The sequence below is a fragment of the Artemia sp. Qi Xiang Cuo genome, chromosome 10, assembly GCF_049724085.1.
Source record: "Artemia sp. Qi Xiang Cuo chromosome 10, ASM4972408v1, whole genome shotgun sequence".
Classification (NCBI taxonomy): domain Eukaryota; kingdom Metazoa; phylum Arthropoda; class Branchiopoda; order Anostraca; family Artemiidae; genus Artemia; species Artemia sp. Qi Xiang Cuo.
Window position 1 is genome coordinate 49,322,479 of NC_142803.1, and position 27,271 is coordinate 49,349,749.

Consider the following 27,271-nt stretch of genomic DNA (forward strand, 5'->3'; position numbering starts at 1 on the left):
TCATGTTGAAATTTTCCTTTACATTGTGTGACAGAACTGAATTGCAAACTTGTTTGTTAACCTCATTGTTTGTTTCTACAAAGTTCATCTTCGGAAAGGGAAACACACCTGTCAATACCAAGTCACTTTCCGTATCGGATGTTAACTTTAATAACTGATTGAGGGCCTGGCGCTTCACTAGATCCGGATAAACGGATTCATCCCAGTTGGTGTAGTCCATTCGGGAGCTAATGTACTTACCATTTTCCAAATCGTGTAATATAATTTCAGCTTTAACTTTAACATGAGTGAATCAGTGTCTCCATAATACACCTGAACTTGTCCCTCGAACGGCCATTGGAGCTTACACCCGTTGCAATAAAACTCCAAAATGACTTTTTTTGATATTTCTAGTATGGTATATTTTATTTAAAACTACATTTCTTTTCTTTCTATGTAAAAGGACCATATTGGAGTGCATGATCGTGAACGATGTGAAGTTCGGATCTGCAATGATTCGGGCACATTCTTTTGGTTCGGTCACAGTGTCACAACAACTAACATTGCATATAATCTCCCACATCTTACCAAAGGCCAATTTCAAAATGAGTTTAGATATCTCTTTTTCGATGCTTGTTTTCGCTTCAGAACCTTTTTTGACAAAATCGGCAACAAACATCTTCATATAAGGCTTTTGACGAAACTGGAGGGCTCTATGAATCCTTGTGACCTTGAAACTGTTGGCAAGCATCCACCACAAAAGGACGTGATGTGCAATAATATTCTGTTTCAGGTGAAGGTCGGCAATTAATTTTTTTTAACGCGTTCAGTGCATACCGCAATCCTCGGCCAAAGATAAGTTATAAGGACTCAAAGAGTACCTGGGCACCGGTCCATTTATGCACAGGAAAACAAACTCCATTTACCGAGTTATGAAGTTCCAAAGAAATTCCAGCATCAATTTCGAAAAACCATCCTTGTAGTCCATTCTCGCTAACAGTGTGAATGTTGGGAAATTTGGAGCAGAAGGAATGTCAAGCCATTGGTAATTCTTACACACCAAATAAAAGTGAGACATTGCTGACGGATAAAGAGGGTTCATACCCAAGAAAAACGCATTGGACTTTTCACAGGTGTTTTGTCCATTCGAGTTGGTTTTTAGGATATAATCCCCATGGAAAACATACCCTCCCCGCATAGACCTCTCTAAAAATAAGTGCTTATACACGTTGGTGATTACAATTATTTTAGCATCGCTAATTCTTATAATTCAATCCATCACCTGATGAGAGTTAGAAAATAATACCCTATAACCAACACAAATTCTTCTTAAATTTTATCCGTGTTTTTATAGACAATATCCAAGAACATCCATACATCACTTGCTAGGTACATTTTACAATAGTCCAACCAATTTTATATCCTCCCTTAGCCCAAAACCTCTAGGCAAATTCATAATCGGCAGTGATGCATTGACGATCGCGAAGTGAATCCTAAAACTCTTCGATGGGCAGTAATTTCTCCTCGCATAGCCTCAAGGCAGAGTTGTAGTACAGGTAGGGGTATATGCCCTTACAGGGTAATAAATCATACATTTCATCATCAGGAAAGTGTTGTTTGAAGAGGTGGGAAACTATTAAAATCATCGCTTTTTGTACTTTAATCAACTGACTTGAAGATTTGGGGGATAAACTATAGGAATCTAAGAAATGGATTTTATTCAAACACGTATTATTATCTTCAATTGTTTTCCATTTAAATTCCAAGACTAGAAATTTCTCAGATCATTTGGCTATTGATGTTATATGAAATATGTACCATCTACACATGTGCTATTTATAACTTCACCTTTCTGCAACCGTGCCAACGCTGGTAATATGAACTTCAAATAGTAGTTGTAATTGTACATGTAAACTTGTAGAAAGTATTGCTTCTTAACATTTACATCATACGATTTATGTGGAGCCTGCCGAAATTTACTCGCTCCCGATTGAATAGGGTGACCCAAATGGTCATGGTCAAGGACTTTTGCATCCCCACTACCCTCAAAAGTTTTTCTTACTAACCCAGAATATATCATGATTTTGAATAGCCAACTCGTCTTCCGGTGGAGTCAATGGATAACGTTGTGTTGTGCAGCCGTGAAATTGCTTTATTAGCTGCTTTAATAAGTGCAACCAAAGCCACGCTTACACAGTTCCCCCCCCCCCCTCCCCCACAATGTCTCAACTACATCTACCAATTGCTTGATATTACTAGGGTCTCTTCGTGCATGGCCAAAAGCAACTGCTACGGTTTTGTGTTCTTTGACATGATTCACATTTGATGGATTGCACACATCCACGAATGCAGCTTCGATGTCTAATGTCATCTTGTCGCTCTGCAGGAGCGTGATCTGAAAATTTTTGAACCGCAAGATGCATAACCCCCGAAACCGTCTCCACAAACTGGTACCTATGAGGCCTACAAGGTTTCAAGTGACATTTAATTTCAATTCACTACGGAATCTAGATAAACACATTCGACAGTAATAACAGTTCCCCCCTTTGTTCTCTTTACCCTCTCTTCGAACCCTGCTAATATGTGGAATTGGAAAGAACTGTCCAATTGAATCAGAATCTTTGGCAAGTTCGTAGAAAGTCATACCCAGTGTTTCACTGACTCAATGGACGGAGCCCTTACGGAATATATTGCCCCTTTTTTATTTGTAAGTTCATTCACTTCATATTTTGTATGGTACTGCAACAGTAAACCCCAATCCTTAAATGTTTACTTGGCCTCTCGAAAATTTTAATCCCACTAAGTTTTTCAGGATAATGGGCCTTCAAACAAATAAAATCCACGTTAGGAAACTCTGCCCCCTCCTCGCCCCCATCAAAGGCTAAATATTTCAAATACGTCTTACTAGTATCCTTTTGCAGAGGTTTATGCCCCGCGATGATGGAATGAATACTTGAAACGCTCTAAGCCCGTATCGAAAAAGAATCGCTGTACAGCCCCACATGCCCTCAAATCTGTATTATTTTCTGCAACCCCCAGCTTATTCCTCCCACCTGTTAGAACAAATTCTTTGTTGATTTTTTTATAATTACCTCTCATTTATCAATGAACAGAACTGTCAGCCCGCTCAAAATTATGCAAGTCAGGGTGAAGCGATTGCAGGTATTACGGGCGCAAATCACCCGTACTTGCATTTCAAAAAGTTATTTTAATTGTAATTGATGACTTTATACTACCACACCCTCCCGCCTCCCGAATATGGTTTTCAAAAAGAGCCCAAACTTGCTGACATAGGAATGGACAATTTCAATTGGATCCATATGGATACTACTACTTGGAAGAGCATTAAGTAGGTCTCCATACTCAGCCTTTAAAACAGAAATATTGTGCAAAGTGATATTAGCTAAATAAAAATCAGGCAAAACAGGGGATGAGCCCGACACCACTTTATTCCCCCATATCACTCGCACTGTGAGGGTCGGGCACTTCTAGCACCCTCTCCACCTCGATAGGTGTTAATTGCATTAACAAATTGTCTGAAAAACACGCAGAAAGGCCGATACCTCTCAGAAATGTGTCTGACTAAGCTTCAGGGGACTCTATACTAATTGGGCTCACCCCGAACTCGAATCCCCCTCGCGTTGACTTTCCTGTGGGCGCGTACACACAATATTGCGAAACTGTGATGGCTGTGACGGCATGGAAACCAAAAAAATAATAAGAGCATATTCGCTCACTGGAACACATTGCCCTATGAAAATAAAATAGTTAAAAATGAGCTTGAAGGATCTCACTAGTACATAATAACCTTAGAAAAACAACCTTAGATTATGAGCATACTACTTACTATAAATGTAATGTCCCTCCATAGGGACCCTTTGTATGTATTATGAGTATAGAAGAGCATTTTGACCCCTCAAAGTCTTAGATCCTCCACTAATGGGCATATATATATAATGGGTCTCGAGAGACCCCTTTGGGTTACACTACTGGTATGTAAGAAGCATCTAAAAGACTCTCCTTGGAATGTATTTAGAGCTTGGAAGATCCATAAATGGACCCCCTTACTAGCAGTTAAGAGTTTTAAGGCTTACCGAGGAGGGATTTGGGTCTGAGCAGGCTTCAAGCATATCATCGATCCATGCCGGTATTTCATAAGCATTGGCCTCTGGTACTGCTCCTAGGAGACTAGTAAGGTAATCGTGAATTAAACGGTCAATACTGAAATTCACCTGAAAAAAGAATATTAATACTTCTTTTACCAGTGAAAAATGTTATAGTCACCCTGAAAAATTTTCAACACCAGGTCCTTCAAATAAGGAACCTTCAAATAACCTTCTTTGCGGTAAAACACTAGTTTTAGCTATTTTTTTAGATGCATAAACTAAGGGAATGTAATAGCCTCTAACCTGAAAAGTTCCTCAGAACTATTGATAAAACTATTAATCCAGAACTAACGAATGAGGTCCAGAAAAGAATGGGTTATTTTTAGCATAGGTTAATAGCTGGAGAAGTATATTTTACATATAAAATTTAATTTTTAGCTTTAAATCATAGCGAAAAGCCCTTCAAAGCTTGAAAAGAATGGATTATTATTAGTATAGGGCAATATTATAACCCCCCTCTCACAGTTAGAAAAAAACATCTGCATCCTAGTTATTTCTCCCTTTGCTAGCCTGAACAAGAAAATACACTATCTAGAAAAAAGCGATAAGTTTTTTATCGCGCTAATAAATAATCTTTACGAAAGAAAAATTTGGCTTTAGATTCCCCCCTCCAATAAATTGGAGGGGGAAGGTATTCCATGCAAAGCATGACGGTCTTGCACTGACGAAGCAGCAGCATGATGGAGAACAGGGTCTGGTGAAGTGCGGTCCTGGATGGGCTAGGCAATGTATGACAGTCTTGCATTATAAAATGGCAGTAGAAATTTGATGGATTCTATGCTAAGGTTTAAAAGACCATCTCTAGGCCTGGGGAGAAAGGGATCTTTTTTGAACAGCGATATTTATTAGCGAAAAGATTAATTTTTCTGACTAGATTAGTTTTACTGATGGTGAAAGGGGGATTAGAATTTTTATATGTTAAAAAGGGAATAATATGAGGTGAAAAAATGAGTATAATCATCATAATGTGGGGAGGAGGAGGACGGTAGAGGAGTTAAGGGCTTACTTTCAAAATAATAGTAATATAGAAAACAGACTTACTTCTTGGTAACGAAACATATTCGTTTTTTTAGGGAGATATGGAACTTTCAAAATCCAAAATAGGACTGATGTAGAATCCCTTTTCCGGTATGTATTTATAGTGTCCCGAGCGCAAGGGATTTGCGTGGGGGCTTTTATTTATAATACACCCCCTGAACACAAAGGCATTGTATGGGGACCTCTATTTCTAGCACCTCAGGAACAAAGGCATTGTCTGCGGCTTTTATTTATAGTACCCTTGGGACACAGGACGGATAATACTGGGGGTCTGGGTGTCTTCCAAAAAATAATATACTCTATAACGGTTCTCCTTATACAAACATAGCTACGAATTGTGGCAAATAAAATGGATGCCCTAATATTCTGGGGAATGTAGATTTTAAAGAGAATCTTCAGTTTTTCATGGAAAAGGAACTCTTTTATAATACTGAAATAAGATTACGTCATCCATATTACACTGGTCATGCAAACAGGGCACGCTTGAATTTCGGAGGCGTGTCTTCCTGGGCGCGCTTGTATTTCCGGTTATGAGACCTGTTGACACAGGGATCGGTTGTATTCCTGGCTATGGAACTGCTTGAAACGTGGACCACTCTTAATGCAGGGGTACATACCTCTTCAATAGATTGGGCCTATACTAATATTAGATTCTGGACTATAAGGGGTTTCGAACCCTACTCAAAATCATTTAAGTTCGTTTTGAGTTTAACTGTTATTTATTTTAATTTCTGTTTGTTTTGGGTTTCATTTATTTATTGATACTGATTTGTGATAGTTATTTACCAGGGTGCCAGAGGGGCTAGTCATAGTATGGCAATGGGGTGTGAATTCACATGGCGTATCACTTTAGGCTTGGCTTGCAAAAATACGATCTAATAGATTTAAAGCATAATTTTTAAAAGAAAATATCTGGAAAATGTCTTAGGAATAATAAGGGGATGCTAAAGGATGCCAGAGGGCCAGTCATAGTGTGGCATGGTGGTATGAATTGAGATGTTGTATCACGTTTAGGTTGGCTTGCAAAAACAGAAAAAATTGGACTTTAAGAATAATTTTATCATGAAAATATCTGAAAAACACATTAGAAATGATAATATATATCACAGGGGTTGCCACGGACAACCGATATATTGTCCTGCGGGCGTGAATTGCTTGGAATAACACTTTCAAGAGCTTAGAGTTAAGCTGAAAGTTCTTAAAAACATTTCTTATGACGGAGGGGAGGGGGCTGAAATCTAACACCCAGTCAAAGAAATGAGGTATTTATTAAAATCTCTCAAAATATCTTAATGTGGTTTAAATTTACCTTGAACGAGATTATGCGAAATATGAAGAGAAAATATTACTCAAATATGCGCTTGTTAAACAGGAATGGATGGTCTTGGCTAAAAAAAATGAGGCATTTTCATTAAAACCTCGGGGATAAAGGATTTTTTTAATGGGAGGGGGGCTGAAATCTGACACTCAGTGAAAGAAACAAAGTATTTTCAAAAAAATCCCACAAATATATCTTAATATGGCTTAAATTTACCCAGAATAACAACCCTACCCCTTAAAATTCTTGCTAGGACCCCGCCTTTCTTTAATCCATGGTCCTTTTTGCTTATATTTTATGCTTTATAAGTTTTTTTCATGTTCAGATTTTTCCCTTTGTCGAATTTTAATTGCTTTTTTCTGTGGTTTATAATGCTTCTAAATTAATTTACATTAATAACATTTCTGTGTACAAAAGTCTGTGCCCAGTAGATTTCTTTTTCCAGGACGAATCTTCAATGTATAATCATTTAAGCAATGACATATCGAAAGACAATGCTAAACAACATCTCTGGGACTAAATAGTTATCTTAACCTGTCTAGGTCACTTAGAAAAATAATAACGCTGTAACAGGAAGGTGTATCTAATAGATCTTTAGAACGTTCATTATCCCTCTTAAAAACGTCTATCCACTTAAGCGTTACAGGATAATGCCCTTTTAAATAATTGAAGTGTACTTTAGGAAACTCATTATAGAATACTTCATTATAAATTACAATTTTATTACAAATTTTTACTCTTTTGAAAATACTTCCCACCCAATCTGAAAAAACACACTCAAAATTATACAAGTCAGGGTGAATTGTCCCCCTTTCCGTTTGTAGGTAATGCGAGTACCAATTACCTGTCTTTTCATAAGAAAATTTCAGTGATGGATGCTTCAACGGTTTCTCGCCCTCCCGCCTCCCGAATGTGTCTTTAGAGAAGTGCCCGAATATTCCTTAAATACAAGTGTGCTATGTCAACCAGATCCGTATGGATGCTACCGCTTGTAAGAGAGTGGAAGGGGTCTCCAAACTCAGCTCTAAAAGCAGAATCTACTAAACAAAAATGAGGTAAAACAGGGGGTGAACCGGCACCCCTTTGTTCTGGTCCCCACATATCACTGTAAGGGGCGGGTGCCTGTTCATCTAGCACCTTCTCGCCCTCGCTTGTTGGTACTTGCATTAAAAGATTGTACAAAATTCCGCATCGAGGCCGAGATCCCTCACAAAATGTCTAAATCAAAGTTAGGGGACACTACACTAAGGGATCAAACCCGCACTTAAAGTTCCCTCACATTTCCCATGAATTGTCACGGAATTGGGACGGTGGTGACAATGCGTTCTCAATATTGGGCCTGGTGTGGGTATGTGACCATAGAAAATAATAAGAGCTTATTAGCTCATTGAAACACTTCATCCTGTGAAAAGAGAATAGGTAAGAGTGAGCGGTCAAGTCCAAGTTCTTATAATTTCTCATTAATTCACTAAAAGACAAAATAACACTTGTACAATATGAATCAATGGAAAAGAAAATATTTATAGATGGTGCCTAAACAGTGAATTATACTCAAAACAGGCACCCTAAGAAAATAATAATGACAAATGATGAAAAGAAATAATAATACATTAGATATACTCGGAAGAAAAATGAGACACCACACTGAACCCGAAGCCCACACCTCAAATCAATATATTACCACATAATTAAAGTTTTATCAACAATAGCACCGGCCTAAATGACTTCAAATAAATGAATAATTATCTATAATTACTTATTAGATATAGATGCAATTTAGCTTCAGAAAATGGAACAGAAAAGCACGAATCTATATTATTTTTATAAATATTCCAGAAAGCTTCAGAAAATGGAACAGAAAAGCACGAATCTATATTATTTTTATAAATATTCCAGAACTTTATTATTGAACTTTTAGGAGAAAATCTTGATCTTTCAGTTCGAATTCTAGGGTAAGGTAATTTGGCTGAACTTCTTCTTCAACAATAATTATTCTGGACAAAAGAAAATAAAGAGAAGTTACTAGAATTTAAAGCCAATGGTAATAATTCTTTTATTTGTTTTAGTCCTGAAAAGCACACAATGTACAGCAAGGACTAGATCAACTGGCAATATTCTTAAAAATGAATAAAGGCTCTTAGTAGGGGATTTATCGGAGAAGGAAGATAGGGAAGGAAGGAGTGCTTTTAACGTACGAAGGGGCCTTATTTTGAAGACGTTGAAGGGGCTTAATAAGAGATTTGAAAGTATTTAAATAAGCAATCGGACAATAATTAAAATAAAAATGGATTAGAGAATAATAAGCTGACTTAAGAGCAGGGAAAGAGAGGTGGAATTTTAGATACCGCAGTAACCTTCCTAGCTGTATCCTTAGCCTATCAAGATGAAGTTTCCAAGATAAATTTGAACTAACGGTTAGCCCTAGATTCTTAAAAGACTCCTTCCTGGCAATGGTTACTAGTTCTCCGTTAAAACGGACAGATATTTGAGAAATCGACGGTACGGCATGTGAAATTCGAGAGAAGAAGATAAAATGTATCTTCGAAGAGTTTAACACCATGAGTTTGTTAGCAAACCACTGCAAAAGCTTCTTTAGACCAAAACAGAGGTTTTCTCTAACGGATGATTCATCCGTACTTGTGACAGAATTAGCCGTGTCGTCTGCGAATAGTAAAGCAAGTCCATCATCGGTGATAGTGTCCAGAAGGTCATTGGCATATATTAAAAATAGTAGTTGTCCAAGAATTGCACCTTGTGGTACTCCTACCTTTTCAGAACATGGCGTTTTTACCAATCTTACTGCACCTCCATCTACAAATTGATTCCGACCACTTAGGTGAGACTGGATGAGTAAGAGAGCATTACCTCTTATTCCCCAGTTGTCAAACATATCCAGAAGAATCAGATGACAAATTGTGTCAAACGTTTTTTTACATCCGCAAATATTGTAGCCGGTATCACGTCACCGTCCATCGCATCATTCAAAACTGTAGCAAAACCAATATAGAATGTTCGGTTGAGTGCCTAGGCCTAAATCTAAACTGATACTTTTTAAAGAAATTAGACTTAGTCAGAAAATTCATCAGTCTGTTGTAGATGCACCGCTCCATAATTTTCGAAAAAGCAGAGAGAATATAGATAGGGCGGTAGTTTGAAGGCAGTTTGGGGTCACTACCTTTGTGGAGGGGTATAACCTTCGCCGCCTTGAATACAATAGGAAAGATACCATCTTTAAATGAAGAATTGACGATGTGTGCGATAACACCGATATTGTAATTGATGGTCTTCTTTATGAGGTAATTTGACGACATCTGGGCCTTTGGAGTGATCATTTTTCATGGCTTGAACAATCTTCAGCAGTTCGTCTTCAGTGACTGGCGACAGAAACATAGAGGAGCAAGATGGTGAAGGTAGATTTTTCTGTAATTATCCGTGACGACAGTTGAGAGGCCATAAGCTTCCTCTACGGTTGCTTCTCCAATGCATGCAAATAATTCATTTAACGTGTGGCTACTTCTTGTTGGGATGTTGAAGATGTTCCATCAGGCTTGGTTATGGTCTCAGGAAGCGTATTAGTTTTTGTTTATTCAGGCATTCATTTATCAGTGTCCATGTCTTCTTTGGCGTTCCTTCTGCTTCTTGAAACTGCTTTTGGTAGTAAGGCTGTTTAGCTTTCCTGAGCAGGGTTGTCAGAGTGTTTTTATAATTCTTGAATTCCGTACCAAGTACAGGAGGATTATCAATATATTGCCTGAATAGCATTTTTTTTGTGTTCAATACTGTTTAGTAAGCCTTGGGTGATCCAAGGCTTTTTCGGGGTTACATACCTGAAAAGCTTTTTCGAAAAGGGGCAGGCAGAGTCAAGGGCAGAAGAGAATTTCTCAATAAATAGGGTAGCCATTGCATTTGGATTGACTTCTTCATAAACTGAAGTTCAGTCGCTACAAATCAATTTAGCTCTCAAATTTTGTAATGATTTATCGTCAATAGTCCTTCTTACTTTTATATTCGGGTTAGATTTCAGTCTATTTATAAAAAATTCACCAAGTAACATAGAGTGATCAGATTCATCAGTTAATACGACATAACTCGAACAAAGATTGAAATTCGTAAAAATATTGTCAATAACTGATGCCGACTGTTTACCAATACGTGATGGTATTCTTGTTGATGGACCCAATCCGGTAGAGAAGCAAGTAGTTAGTAAATCTACTGGAAGAGATCTTAATTCTTGGGACTCCAAACTCACTAGTCCCAAACCTATATTAAAATCACCCATAAAAACCACTTTATGGCTCTTAAAATTCATACGTTTTGTTGGATCATTCAACTTACCAATAAAATTTGATGCACTTGATCCCAGTGGTCGATAAAATAAGCATAGTAGTAGCTTGTCCTTACCAGACTTGATCTCAACCATTAGAAATTCAAACTCCATCTCTTGATACAAATCATTAAAATCCGTAATTTTACGGATAAAGAGATTCTGGTCAATCAACACGGCAAGTCCTTATTTCGAACGGGTAGACCTGTTTCTAGTAACTATCCTTTAATCAGATACACCAACCAAAGAACTATTACCGTCACTATGAAAAGTCTCACATAGTCCCAGAATACCAATACGATTACTATAAAGGAATGTGGATAGAAAATCTAAACTACTAAGCACACCTCTACAATTCCAAAACTTGATTCAGGAGGATTCTAACTGATTAAATGTAGGGATTTGGTCAATATTTATATATTTACTACGAGGAAAAGACTGGATAAAAAGATCAGGAGATTCATCACCAGTTGATCCTACCGATTTAAATAATTCCTTTAGGTGGAATTTCTCAAAATAAAGGAGCCGGTCCGATGTTTTATTATTTAACAATTATTATTATCATATTATCATATACATAAAACTTACCAAAATCAATATGAAATGATAGGCTAATGAGTAAAATGTGGTACCTCAGATACTTCCCAGCTTGCGAGGAGGGAGAAGGTCGCCTAACTTGGACCAAAGTAAACAGTAGCAATACAGACATTTGGGTCTCCAATCTCGACAGTGCAACAACAAGCTTGTTTGCTGCGGAAAGAAAAAAAGAGCAGAACGCACTCGCGGAATATAATATAAAATAAAAATCGATATCACAACTAATCCAATAACTAGTCTGGACACTAAACCACAAAGATGAAGCAGATCCTTTAATTTCAAGCCATATGTCTATGCCTATTGGAAGAACCCGAGAAGACGTTATTTCGCCTTTCGTTTTCATCTCACACGATTTGGCCAATAGCTCGCTTCTTCGGGTATTCAGTTGAGTCGGGAAGTCTGTGCAAATAACGATACCACTGGCCTTAAGTTTACCGACGTTTGACATTATAGCTTGAATCTCATTTTCAAACCCTAACGATACAAGCAAAATTTTCAGTTGCTTTTGCTTACTTTGCGTTGTCGGGAGTCAGTAATATTTGCCGAACGAGAAGTAATGCGATAGCACTTGGATATTATTACTGGCTCATCAATTCCTAGCTTATTCACAAAAAGGTTTTTCACATTAGCTTCAGGCGTTTCATTAGATTTTCTTCCGGTAATCCGTGAATGAACAAGTTAAGCTTTCGGTCTTTTATTTCCAAAGCAAGCAATCGTTTCTCTAGAGCTTCAGATTTAAGCTTCTACTCCTCTAGTGTAGATTCTAGTTCAACTATTCGTGAATCACGTCTTGTTGCATCACTTTTTAACGACGCAACTTCCGCCGAAATTGAGTCTAGTTTGCTGGAAAACTCCACTTGAGACACAATTATCTTGTCCAGTTTTTCTCCGAATAAATTAACAAATTTGTCGAATGACGACTGACTGACTTATGACATCTTTAAATACCAGAAAATCCGCGAAGTGAAATCTTTAGTTTATTCCATGAAAAATGGTACCCTGATTACCTTAATTGGTATTTCACTTGGCAAATATCCACAAACAGGTAACACAGATGCACTTAGTCAAGCATTGAAATGTAGTTTTGATCAGAGCTTGAAGGACATCACTAGCACGTAATATGTATAGATAGGCAATATGACCCTTCGGATGTATAAAACCATAATACCAGTTGAGAATTAATGATCATACATGGGCCTCCACAGGGATCCTTCAGGTTCATAGCCCACTATACTCCCTTTTTGGTAATTAACTTACGCTTGGTCTCCATCCTCCTTCCCCAAAATAAACACTGATTACTTGAATTGGAACTATTCGCATTGTCCATATGAAGTATTTGACTGAAATATAAAAAGACCCTTGTTGCAGGATTACAATGGGAAGTATCAAAGCATCCCCTCATCCTTAATTAGTTAACAGCAGGACGGTTTGGATAATGCGCGATAACTAAAGGCTTAATCCCAATAGCTGATTGATAGTATCTAACCTGACTGCTGGGTTAGTGAAAAGCATATTGAAACTGCAGATGATAAAAAGCATATATTTTAACGCGATAAATTAGATACATTTTTTCAATGAAGGGGCTTCTTTACGGGAAAGAGGGTGGGGTTTTACTTCTTTAGCCAATATAGAGTTATAGTAGCTCAAATTTGGGTATGCTCATCTTGTTGGTGGGGGAAGGGGTATATGGAAAAAGAGGCTTTGCAATTGCTTATGCTTTTTTATCAGCTTGCTTGATATTGCCTCGATTCGTGGAAATAAAATCGAAATTGCAGAGGGGGGTGAAAACCTATATTTTGTGAGAAATGTTTGATTGTTCTAACAGCAATAATTCTGCTCTAACAGTTCTAACGGCAATTCTTCTGATTGTTCTAACAGCAATAATTCTCATAGGTTTTCAAAAAGATATCTTGGGGGTTAAGGAGCCCTCGAAGCTTTCTAAAGAGAAATTCTGGAGTAAAGTAGCATCCATGAAGATTCCTAAAGATCAATATTAGGGTAAAGAAGCCCCTGAAGGATTTTAAAAAAAGAATCCTGAAGTAAAGAAGCCCTCATAAGTTTTTAAAGGAGAATCTTGATTTAGCGGACCCCCCTGAAGGTGTATCCTACACCTTTTGGTTTTTCAAACATAACAACCATAGAAAAATCATTCCCTGTGATGTAACAGCCAAAAGTAAACACTCACTATGACGTAAAAAACACTTGCATCGTGGAATGATGGGCACCAATTGCATTTCGAGATAGGGGTGTCATGGAAATCCAGGGGTGTCTTCCAAAATACAGGGGTGCCATGATAATCCTGGGTATGGCTGCGCCGTCAACAGTTAAAAGCAGGGGTTTCCCCCAAACCCCTCACCTCTAGCATGTCACGTGAGAATACGTCATCTTTACCATAATTAAACATTACCTTTTGTTTAACACCTTCTGAGAGTTGAACAATGCCTTCCGTTAAATTTAAACGAAGTTCAGATATGACGTTAATGTATTAATTGTCAATACCATATTTGATTATAGCTTTCCTAAGCCGTGGCTATGAATTACTTAGAACGGAAAAAATATCTGATTTGATATAGATTGTTAAGCGTCATGATGGCAACTAACCACCTTTTTTACTATTTACGGGTAGATATAGAGTGATTTCATTATCAAAAATATCAGTGACTACGCGTATTTCTTCAGGTGTGTTTTGATTAAGGTCTAGTAGAATATTAGCATAAGGTTTATTAATAGCTTGATTAAAAGTAGAAAGTAAAAACTTTGGTTCGCCAGGGTAGATTTGCTTGTTTAGAGTTATAAGAGAACATGAATCGCGAACAACTCTGTAGATGATATAGTATAGTAAGTACAATTCAAAGCAAGTGTTCTCATGCATTTACTCTGATGAAAAATATTAGGGAGAACAGCAGTTGTGGACAGTTTTTCATGATTTGGCTGGACCTTGAATAATTATAGCATCTCCCGAGATCACTATTCAATAGATTCAGCTAAATCGTCAATAATCAACCACGAGTTTGACACAATACTATTATAATACTATTAAACACGACAAATCCTCGTATGATTTTTATGCCTTCTGCAATACTCTTTATTTTGTCATAGGATTAATGGCAAACACTATAGCAATAAGAGATATTTTTAGATTCTTAAAAACATTTTGTCACGGTTTTGAATTATTATAGTTAATAGGGTTGTTTTGACCGACATTAATGGTCCGAAAAGAAATAATCTGAATTGTGTTTTAAATGGATTCATATCAAAATACACATTGATTCAATATCAAAATACAACTAACCAAACCTAACCTCAATCTCTGTAATAAATAATCAAAAGAAATAGAATATACATGGTTTCTTTAATATATAAATAAATACTCTACAAATTTTTAAAACTATATAAAAATATGCACTTGAATATATTTATAATGGCAGTTGAAAAAACTTTAAAAAACCCTTATGCCACCAGGTTAGGGTGGCCACAATGAAGGCCAAAGCCCGGAGTGGAAGGCTTGGCACCCACTGCGTGGGCAGGTGAGGGTTGCGCGGTAGCATGAAAAACATAAAACACGAAAAAAATAAAACAATACATAAAAATAAATAAAACAAGTAAGAAAATACACACTGCTGAGCTGGAGACTGATCACTCTCGCTCTTGGGACTAAAATATTTTCTACTCAGTTCCTATAAAGAACTATGTTGACATTTTCCTTTACATAGTGTGGCGGTACCTCCTTGCAAACTTGTTTGGTAACCTCATTGTGTGTTTCCACACAGAACACCTTCGAAATGGGAAACACAACTGTGGATACTAAGTCGCTTCTGGTCTCAGATTTTATGTTTAATAATTGTTTTAGGGCCTTGCATCTCACTAGTTCCGGATAAACAGACTCATCCCAGTTGGTGTAATGCATTCGGGAGCTAATGTGCTTACCATTTTCCAAATCGTATAACAGATTTTCTGTTTTTACTTTTAACAGGAGTGAATCAGTGTCTCCATAATAAACTTGAACTTGTGCCTCCACCGGCCATTGGAGCTTGCTTACATTGTAATAAAACTCCCACATGAGTTCTTTTCATATTTCTAGTATCGAATATTTTATTCAAAACTAAATTCCTTTTTTTTCTAAGTAAAAGGACCATATTGGAGTGTATGATCGTAGACGATGTGAAGGCGGATCTGCAATGATTCTAGCACATTCTTTTGGGACGGTCACAAAATATTAACGACTGTTATTGCACATAATCTCCCACATCTTACCAAAGGCCGAATTAAAAATGAGTTTCAATATCTCTGTTTAGATCTTTGTTTTCGCCTCAGACCCTTTCTTTACAAAATTGTCAACAAATGTCTTCATATTAGGGTTTTGATGGAACTGGAGGGATCTATGAATCTTTGTGACCTTGAAAGTGTTGGCCAGCAACCACCCCAAAAGGACGTGATGTACAACAATGTTCCGTTTCGGGTGAAGGTCGGCAATTAACTTTTTTTTTAAAGTGTCCAGTGCATACCGCCATTCTCTGCCAAAGACAAGTCATAGGACTCAAAGAGTCCCTGGGCACCTTTCTATTTATGCAGGGGAAAACAAAGTCCTTTACTGAGTCAGGAAGTTCCAAAGAAATTCCACCGTCAATTTCGAAAAACTATTCTTGCGGTCTATTCTCCTTAACAGTGTGAATGCTAGGAAAGTTGGAGCGGAAGTAATGTAAAGCCTTTGCCACACAGCAAATAAAGTGAGAAATTTCCGACGGATAAAGGGGATTCATAACCAAAAAAGAACGCATGCGACTTTTCATAGGGGTTTTGTCCAGCTGGGTTGGTTTTTAGGATATGATCCACGTGGAAAACATACCCTCCCCACATGGATCTCTCTACAAATAAGTATTGATCCACTTGGCGATTAGACCTTTTCTAGCATCACTAATTTTTAAAATTCAATACATCACCCGATAAGAGTTGAAAAATAATACCTCATATCAAACCCAAATTCTTCGTATATTCTATTCGTGTTTTTACAGACAATATCCAACAGCATCCATACATCACTTGCAAGGTACATTTTACAATAATCCCACCCATTTTATATCCTCCCTTAGCCCAAAACCTCTTGGAAAATTCATTATCAGCAGTGGTGTATTGACGATCGCGAAGTGAATAAAAAAACTCTTCGATGGGTGGTAATTTCTTCTCACACAGCCTCGAGGCAGAGTTGTAGTTCTGGTACGGGTATATGTCCTTATACGGTAATAAATCATTCATTTCATAATCGGGAAAGTGCTGTTTGAAGCGGGAGAAATTATTGAAATCATCGCTTTTTGTACTTAAATCAATTGACTTAAAGATTTTGGGGAAAACTATAGGAATTTAAGAAAAAGACTTTATTCAAACGCTTATTATTATCTTCAATTGTTTTCCATTTAAATTCTAAGACTAGAAACTTCCCATATTATTTGGGTATGATGTTATATGAATAAAGAACCATCTACCCATGTGCTATTTACAACTTCAACTTTCTGCAAACTTGCCAATGCTGGTAATATGAATTTAAATAGTATTTGTAATTGTGCATGTAAACTTGTAGAAAGTATTGCTGATTAACATTTACATCACAAAACTTATGGGCAACCCCCCGAAATTTACTGGCTCCCGAATAAATAGGGTGACCGAAACGGTCATGGTTGCGGACTTTTGCATTCCCACTACCCTCAATAAGTTTTTCTTACAAACCCAGCATATATCCTGATTTTTAATAGCCAGCTCGTCTTTTTGTGATAGAGTTAATGGATAACGTGTGTTGCACAGCCGTGAAATTACTTTATTAGCTGCTTTAATAAGTGCAACCATAGCTGCGCCTATACAGTCTTCCCCACCCAATGTCCCAACAACATCTACCAATTGCATGGTATTACAGGAGTCTCTTCGTGCATGGGCGAAAGTGACTGCAACGGATTCGTGTTCTTTGACACGATTCAAATTTGATGGATCGCACACATAACAGGTCCCCCCGAAGGGCACGTAGTCTAATGTCACCTAGTCACTCTGCAGGAGCGTGTTCTGAAAATTCTTGAACCGCAAGATAGCCTTACCCCCGAGACCGTCTTCACAGACTGGTACTCATGAAGCTGACAGGGTTTCAAGTGATTTTCAATTTTAATTCACTACGGAATCTAGATAAACAAATTTGACAGTAATAACAGGTCCCCTCTCTGTTCTCTTTACCCTCTATTCGAACCCTGCTAATATGTGGAATTGGAAAAGACTATTCAATCGAATCAGAATCTTTGGCAGGTTTGCCATACCAAGTGTTTCACTGACTCAATGGACGGGGCTCTTACGGAATATATTACCCCTTTTTATTTGTAAGTTCACCCTCTTCATATTTTATATCGTACTGCAACAGTGTTACCCCAATCTTTTAATGTTTATTTGCCCTCTCAAAAATGTCAATCCAACTACGTTTTACAGGATAAAGTCCTTCTAAACAATTAAAATTAACATTAGAAAACTCTGCCCCCTCCTCACCCCCATTAACTGCTAAACCATTCAAATTCGTCATACTAGCATCCTTTTGCAGAACTTTATGCCCCACGAGGAGGGACTGAATACTTGAAACGCTCTAAGCCCGTATCGAAAGAGAATCGCTTTACAGGCTTACATGCCCTTAAATCTGTATTATATTTTTCAACCCCCCTGGATATTCCTCCCACCTCTTAAAAACAAATTCTTTTTAAAATTTTTGATATTTACCTCTGATTTTTCAATGAATAAAACCGTCAGCCCGCTCCCATTTTCATTATACCACTCCATCCTGATAAAAAATTCCCCTACCTAATCCAAAACACACCCTCAAAATTATGCAAGTCAGGGTGAAGCGTTTGCATCCTCATTTGAAGCTGATACGGGCGCAAATCACCCGTACTTGCATTTAAAAAAGTTATTTTAACTGTAATTGATAACTTTATACTATCACACCCTCCCACCTCACGAATATGGTTTTCAAGAATGGCCCAAACTTGTTGACATAGGAGCGGACAATGTCAATTGGATCCATATGGCTACTATTACTTGTAAGACTGTTAAATAGGTCTCAATACTCAGCCCTAAAAACATAAATATCCCGCAAAGTTGTATTAGCTAAATAATAATCAAGCAAAAAAGGGGTGAGCCGGCACAACTTTATTCCCCCATATCACTCTCACTGTGAGGGGTGGGCACTTCAAGCACACTCTGGACCTCGCAAGGTGATAATTGCATGAACAGACTGTGAAATGATCCAATGTTAATTGGATCCATATGGCTACTATTACTTGTAAGACTGTTAAATAGGTCTCAATACTCAGCCCTAAAAACATAATTATCCCGCAAAGTTGTATTAGCTAAATAATAATCAAGCAAAAAAGGGGTGAGCCGGCACAACTTTATTCCCCCATATCACTCTCACTGATATCACTCTCACTGTGAGGGGTGGGCACTTCAAGCACACTCTGGACCTCGCAAGGTGATAATTGCATGAACAGACTGTCTACAAAACTCGCATCAAGGCAGAAACCTCTCAAAAAGGTTTCTATCTCAACGTCGGGGGACTCTATGCTAATTTGGCACACCCCAAACTTGAATCTCCCTCGCGTTCACTCTCCTGTGGGTGTGCTAACACATTTTTTCGAAATTGTGATGGTTATCACGGCATGTGAACCGAAAAAGATAATAAGAGCATATTAGCTCACTGGAACACATCGCTCAACGAAAATAGAATGGTTAAAAATGAGCTTGAAGGATATCACTAGTACATAATAACCATAGAATAATAACCATAAATTATGAGCATACAACTTACTATAAATGTAATGTCCCTCAAAAGGGACCCTTTGTATGTATTATGAGTATAGAAGGGCATTTTGGCCCCTCGAAGTCAAAGGCCCTCCACTACTGGGCATATATATAATGGGTCTCCAAAGACCCCTTTGGGTTACTCTACTGGTATGTAAGAAGCCTCTAAACGGATATCATTTGAATGTATTGAGAGCCTGGAGGTTCCATAGATGGACCACTCCTTACTAGTAGTCAAAAGTTTCAAGGCTTACCGAGGAGGGAATTGGGTCTTGGCAGGCTTCAAGCATATCATCGATCCATGCTGGCATTTCATAAGCATTGGCATCTGGTACTGTTCGTAGGAGGTTAGTGAGGTGATCGTGAATTAAACGGTCAATGACAAAATTGACCTGAAAAAGAATATTCATACTCCTTTTAGAAGTGAAAAATGTTATAGTTACCCTGAAAATTTTCAACACTAGGTCCTTTAAATAAGGAACCTTCAAATAAAATTCTTTAAGGTAAAACACTAGTTTTAGCTATTCTTTTTTAGATGCCCAAACTAAGAGACTGTAATAGCATCTAACCTGAAAAGTATCTCAGAACTATTAATAAAACTATTTATCCAGAAATAACGACTGAGGGCTAAAAAAGAATGGATTATTTTTAGGCTAGGACAATAGCTGAAGAAGTATATCTCGCATAAAAAATTCAGTATATCAGTGCTAAATCATAACGAAAAGCCCTTCAAAGCTTGAAAAGAATGGATTATTTTTACGATAGGGCAATAGTATAATCCCCTTTCTCAGAGGTAGCAAACATATCCCTATATTATAGTTATTTCTCTCTTTGCTAGCCTGAACAAGATTATGCACCAACTAGAAAAAACTATGAGTTGTTTATGGCGCTAATACATAATGTTTATGAAAGAATAATTTTGCTTACATTTAGATCAGCAGCAGCCTGACGGGGGGACGGTGTCCCATGCAACGCATGAAGGTCTTGCATTGACGAAGCAGCAGCATAATAAAGAAAAGGGGCTGGTGTAGCGCGACCTTGGATGGGCCAGGTAATTTATAACGGTCTTGCATCTATGAAATAGCAGCATGATGGGGCGAAACACCATGGACTTGCGCAGGCCATGCGGATGGGTATGCAGCTTCACTAGAATGGGGGGCTTTGGGAGTGCCAGCGTAGGCAATGACTGAAGGCCTCATAGAGGTTGCAACGCCCCCTCTCGTCCTTTTCAATGGGGGGACGGCTGGTAAATCCTAGAAAAGAAAAACCAGATCTAGTACAAAACAGAAAACATTGTTTATTGGTAATGTAAGGTTAGAAATAGCCCTTCTTGAGTCTGACTCACTCCCTTCTAGAAACTACCTTCAACAACCACAGAAAATAAGATGCTAGATAAAATAGGTACTAGCTACAAGATACTAGATAAAATAGGCGTGGTACGTGTCTTGGAAATACCCACCTAGCACCGGTGTTTTCTCATCGCCAAAAACCCTATCAAGCTTTATATGCAGGTATCTTAATCTTTTAAAAAAATGCTATTAATCATCTAAAAAGGCGATAAAATCCTATCCAAGAAATTTAAATTCAGGCGCAATTGAAAATACGGGACTCATTTAAATGGTTTTAAAATAGGCCTGGTACGAACTTTGGGAATACCCATTCAGTAGAATCATCCTCCCTAACCCCTTTCCAAGAAAGCAAAGAGTAGAATTTGCCATAAATAATCACGACAATCACTAAACTCCAGGGGAGGGGATACACTATTTTTTGTTTAATGAATCCTTGCATTAATAAGTTACACTTCACCTTAGTATGCTGTTGTTAGAAGCACCCTTTACGTACAGTTTCCATCCACCTCCTACCAAATAAAAAATATGTCATCTCTTCTCACTAATCATAGATTTAGTACCTTCCAGTTTTGCAGACAAAAACAAGTTGCACAATTACAGCTGGGAACACCACTCTCTTGTTCAAAACATACCTGCTTTGTTGATGATAGGGCCAAAACCGTTGACATAGGAGATCGCAAGAGACACAAGTCAAATTTCATAGATTCTATAATAAGATTTAAACGACCGTCTTTAGGCCTTGGGAGAAAGGCACCTTTTTTGAATAGCGATATTTATTAGTGAAAAGATTTCTTTTTCTGAATAGATTACTTTTACTGATGGTGATTGCGGTTTTTACATGCTAAAAAGGGAATAATATGAGGTGAAAGAAATAAGTATAATCATCATAATTTGTGGAGGAGGGGTGGTACAGGGGTTAAGGGCTTACATTCAAAATAATAGTAAGATAGAAAAGAGATTTAGTTCTTGGTAACGAAACATATTTGCTTTTTTAAGAGAAATATGGAAATTTCAAAATCCGATATAGGACTGATGTAGAATCCTTTTTCCGGTATTTATTTATAGTACCCCAAACACAAGGGAATTGCCTGGGGCCGTTTATTTATAGTAACCCCCCCCCACCCCCCCAGACATAAAGGCATTGTATAAGGTCTTCTATTTATAGCGCCCCGGGAACGAAGGCATTGCCTGGGGCTTCTATTTATAGTGCGCCTGGGACAAAGGAAGGATAATACTGGGGGTCTCGGTATCTTCCAGAAAATAATATACTCTATAACGGTTCTCCTTATACAAAAATAGCTACGAATTGTGGCAAATAAAATGACCACCCTGATATATTGGGGAATATAGGCTTTAAGGAGAATCATGGAGGTTTTTCATAGAAAAGAAACTCTTTTCTAATACTGAAAAAAGATTCCGGAGGCGTGTCTTCCTGGGCACCCTTGTATTCCCAGTTATGGGACCGCTTGACACAGGGATCGGTTATATTCCTGGCTATGGAACCGCTTGAAACTGGGACCACTTGTATTGCATGGGTACAGACCTCTTGAATAGATTGGGCCTATACCACTATTATATTCTGGAGTTTAGAAAGCAAGGGGTTTGGAACCCTACTCATAATAAATTACTGCTCCTTTTGAGTTTGACTCTGTCATTTATTTTAATTTCTGTTTGTTTCGGGTTTCATTTATTTCTCGATACTGATTTGTGATAGTTCAATGCCTGGTAGATTATTTGATTCCATTTTTGGTAATTTTGGTTTAAAGGAGTTCTTTACTTTTTTTGAAAATTTTATTTTGTGCAAAAAGTTTTTTTTCTAAATAATTTCTCTTAATTAATATGTATATAGTCTTTTTCATAGAGAAAGACTGAGCCTCTTCTAAAGTTAAACAATAATCCCTTCCATTAAAACTTTAATAAACCCTGGTTATAACTTACAACCCTTGCTCCTAATCTCCGGGATTTGGTTCACCCCTAAAAGCCTTGTTATATGATATTTAGACTATTTTGAATAGAATGGCTGTCTCAAAATTTCTATTGAATGCATTTCGGGACACTAAGAAGTGTGTGTGGTGGGGGGGGGAGAGTGGATGCCCTCCGATCACTTTCTCTCGTAAAAAGGATTACAGCGTCTGATTATCAATCCAATGAGCCCTCGCTGAAGTTAAAATGACCGCGCTTTCTATAAAACTTTCTATAAGAAAAAGGCGTAAAAGTTTCACAAAGAGAAAAATCAAAACACAAAAAGTTTTATGGAGATGAAATTAAAATATAAAATTTTTCTCAAAGAGATAAATCATGACACATCAAGTTTCTTGGAGAAATAAACCATATGCAACAAGTTTCACGAACAAAGTCAGCATACATCATGTTTGATGAAGAAGAAATAAAAACATAACAAGTTTCTCGAAGATTTGAAGCAAGATGCATTGAGTTTTTTTGAGGAAATAATCACCAGTCAACAAGTTTTAAGAAGAAAAATCAGCATGCATCATGATTCACGAAAAAAAACATGCAACAAGCTTCACGAAGAAAAATATCATGGTAAATTAAGTTTCAAAAAAGAATAATTCAGCATACAACAAGTTCCACGAAGAAAAATATCAAGATAAATTTAGTTTCACGAAGAAAAATCGGCACGCACAAGTTCTACGAAAAAAAACGGTTTCACGCTTAGAAAAAACAATTTAAAGTTTTCCTGAGAAAAACAAAATCAATATGCAACAAGTTTCTTGAAGAAGGAATTAAAGTATAACGAATTATTCGAGGCGAAAACATAAATCAAAATGCATTAAGTTTCCTGAAGATATAATTCACTTTTCATTTTCTTAATTTCACTCTTTGTGAAATTAAGCTTCACGAAAGAATACCTCAGCATACAACAAGATTCACGAAGAAAAATATCAAGAACACTTATGTTTCACGAACAAAAGCCAGCACGCAGCAAGTTCTACGAAAAAAAAACAGTTTCACGAGGAGAAAAATCAATGTACAAGTTTTACGGAAAGAAAAAATCAGTATGCAACAATTTTTTAGAAGAAGGAATAACAAATATAACAAATGTCTCGAGGTGAAAACATAAATCATGATACATTAAGTTTCTTGAAGATATAATCCACATGCAACAAGTTTCACGAACAAAAATCAGCATGCTTAATGTTTCACGATGAAACAACTAACATGCAACAAGTTTCACAAAAAATATCATGATAAATTAAGTTTCACGACAGAATAAAACACCATGCAACAAGCTTCATGAAGAAAAACCTTAAAATAAATTAAGTTTTACGAGCAAAATCAGCAATCAACAAGTTCCACGAAAAAAACCGGTTTCACGAGAAGAAAAATCAATGTACATCTTTCACGAAGAAAAACTCAACATAAAACAAGTTTCAGGAAGAAGAAATGAAAATATAGCAAGTTTGTCAAAGACAAAAATAAAGATACATTAAATTTCTCGAAGAAATAATCCACAAGCAACAACTTTCACAAACAAAAAATCTGCATGGATCATGTTTCACGAAGAAAACACAAACATAAAACAAGGTTCACGAAGAAAAATATCTGGATAAATTAAGTTTCATGACAGAATAAATCAATATACAACAAGTTTCACAAAGGAAATGTCAAGATAAATTAAGCTTCACGAACAAAAATTTAAGACGCAACAAATTCAACGGACAAAACCAGTTCCACGAGGAGAAAAATCAATTTTCATTTTTCATGAAGAAGAGGCCCATCTGACGTTCATACGACCAGCCCTTCCACAAAAACCTCTTTTACCCCCGGGGCATAACTTTTATCACGTGCCCTTAAGTTCTGATCATTTTTGCTACTTCAAAGTTTTTGAGATTTGATCTTCAAACCATTTTGAGCAAAATTGATGTCTCAAAATTTTGATCTGATGCATTTTTAGGGAAAAGAAGGCGTGGAGATGGTTGCCCTGCAATAACTTTTCACTCTTAAAAAGGGGACGAGAATTTCCAATGTTCAATTAAATGTGCCCATTCCGAAGTTTATAAGACCCAACTTTCCAGTAGTGGAGGGTCAAGAGATACTGGGAGTAAACCATATTTGTTAATTTAATCAGAGTTATTGACCTACTTACATACAGGTATCCGAATTTCTGCCAGAGCTTGACTGAAATATAAAATCTACTATCCTTAAAATATATATTTTTTGTACAGTCACTTTGTCACAACAGATATTTACAGATAACTTTAGCGGTGTATTGTTTAATAATCTCACTAACGATCAGCTCAAAGGGTGGAAATTTTAATTGCCTACCAACTAAGGGCTAGTCTGAGGGAAGGCTGACTCCCATGCCACATTGTATATATGTCAGAATATAATAAGCATACATTCATCTTTCACAAGTCAATCACTTCAAGTACAGAAAAGCGATTAGGATCAACCTAACTTCACTTCTTGGCTTTTGTTGCTATAATACAAAAGTACCAAGGGCGGAATAAAGCTAATATGAGAATATTGTTTAGTATTGGAGTATGCATAAATTTGAAACTAATAAGGTCGTATACATTTTAGGCAACGATACGACATCCTTTAGTCATCAATGACCCAACCTACAAGGGCTCCAATGCCCCTCTCGTCCACCTTTCACCCCTCCTTTTTTGTACTATTGTTTGAACTGTTTTTAAATTTTTTTTTAACTTTTAAAACATAGTAATTTTTTTAATTTTTTGTATGTCTTAAAACGACATGAAATATACTTAAAGCAAAGAAAAATTCACATTTATTATTTTCGACAGGAGAATGATAGAGATATGTTATTCGTTATTTTTACTATTAGAAAAGTAATGTTTGTAGTAACTGTTTTCTTTTCTTTTTTTAACTGAATTTGTTTTTGGACGGAAATTATTCAACTTTTTTTGCACAGCTATCCTAGTGATGCTTGATGGCTGCTAATCGACACTGCCTAATTTATTGCATATATTTAATCAGTATTTTATGTACATTGGAAGGATAAAAACTTGCATCATAATTTTTGAAAAGTAAAGATGAAATATTTGAAGAAAGTGTGTGCACATGATTAAATCATCGTTGTGTTGAATGTTCACAAGGAGAAATATTTGGACTATAAAACAAGAATTAATAAGGATCCTATTTAAAATGTATGTGTGCGTTATCATGACAGTGAGGAGTTAAATTCCTTTGGAATACCCAAGAATTTCCATCGTGCAAATGGTGGATATGCGAGAGTATCATTTGCAGAGAAGTTAGCGCTGAAAGAGAATGCAAACATAAAAATAATCGTCAATGATGGGGAACAACTTCTTGCTACTGTTAGTGGTAACACGTTACCCCATTGATAGATCCTATTATAACCGTTCTGGTCTTAAAGGGAGTTGATAAATTCCGAAGGTTTCGGATGTTTACAGAGTACCAAAAAAAATAATAATAAGAACACTTTTGACTACAACAAACTCAGCTACTTGGTAAATTCCAGGTCTTTTAAATTGTGACTGAATATAAAAAAAGCAATTTTACATATAAGAAACTCATTTAAAAGGTAAATTCGAAATGTCTTAGTTGTTCACTGAGTATCGAAAATTTAACACAAGTAACATTAACTACAATTAACTCAGCTACTTCGTAAATTCCATGTCTTATAATTGATGACTGAATATCAAAAATTTATAAAAAAAGCTCTTTTGCACAGAACAATCTCAACTTGTTGGTAAATTCCGAATGTTTTATTTTCTGACTGAGCATTAAAATTATAACAAAAGCATTTTGGACTACAATAAACTGGGGGAGTTGATCAATCTTGAGTGTTGTAGTTGCTGTCAGAGTAAAACATTATAATAAAAGTACTTTTGACTAAAAAAAACTCAGCTCCTTGGTAAATTTCAAGTCTAGGAGGTAGACTTGGAGTGTTGTCGTTGCTGACTGAGCTTAGAAAATTTTAAAAAAATACTTTCGACACAAATATACTAAGATATTTGATTCACTCCGAGCGTTTCAGTTGCTGATAGATTACCAAAAGATTTAATATGTATGTCTGAAGTGTGTTTCTTTGTTGGTTTGTCTGTCTAAAGTGCCTGTCTTTGTTGGTTTGTATGTCTAAAGTGCCTGTTTTTCTCTGTTTGTATGTGGGTGAAAAGGATGGGTACTTCAACTTGTAAATTGGTTTAGGAGGGATATTACGTATTGAACTTGTTCTTAAATAATATAAAAAGCCTTTTGAAAATTATTGCTTTGTGTTGGGGTATGTAAAAAGCCGTAAGGTATAGTTGTGTGTGAAAGGTTGATTATTTCAACTTGTAAAATGGGTTTAGGAGGGACATTACGTAATGAACTTGTTCTGAAAAGATATAATAAAAGCCTTTGAAATGATTTAAGTGTCTATTACGACATTATTTTTACACAGGTAACAGTTCTGACTTGTAGACAAGGTATTGTTTATGATATTGGTAGAGCAGTAGTTTTTCTTCTTCCCTTTGTTTACATTTGAATGGTAAGACGAGAGAGTGTTTTGAAAGAATTTATCAACATGTAACACGTTACCTGAACTATAAGCGAGACGATGACCCTCGTCATCAACTGTTAGTTTTATGTTTGCATTCTCTATGCGTATTATCATTTCTGTAAATTTTTAACATAGGACATGTAAAAAGATATTTTAGTCATTGGTTTCTTTTTAAAGCAACGGAAATGT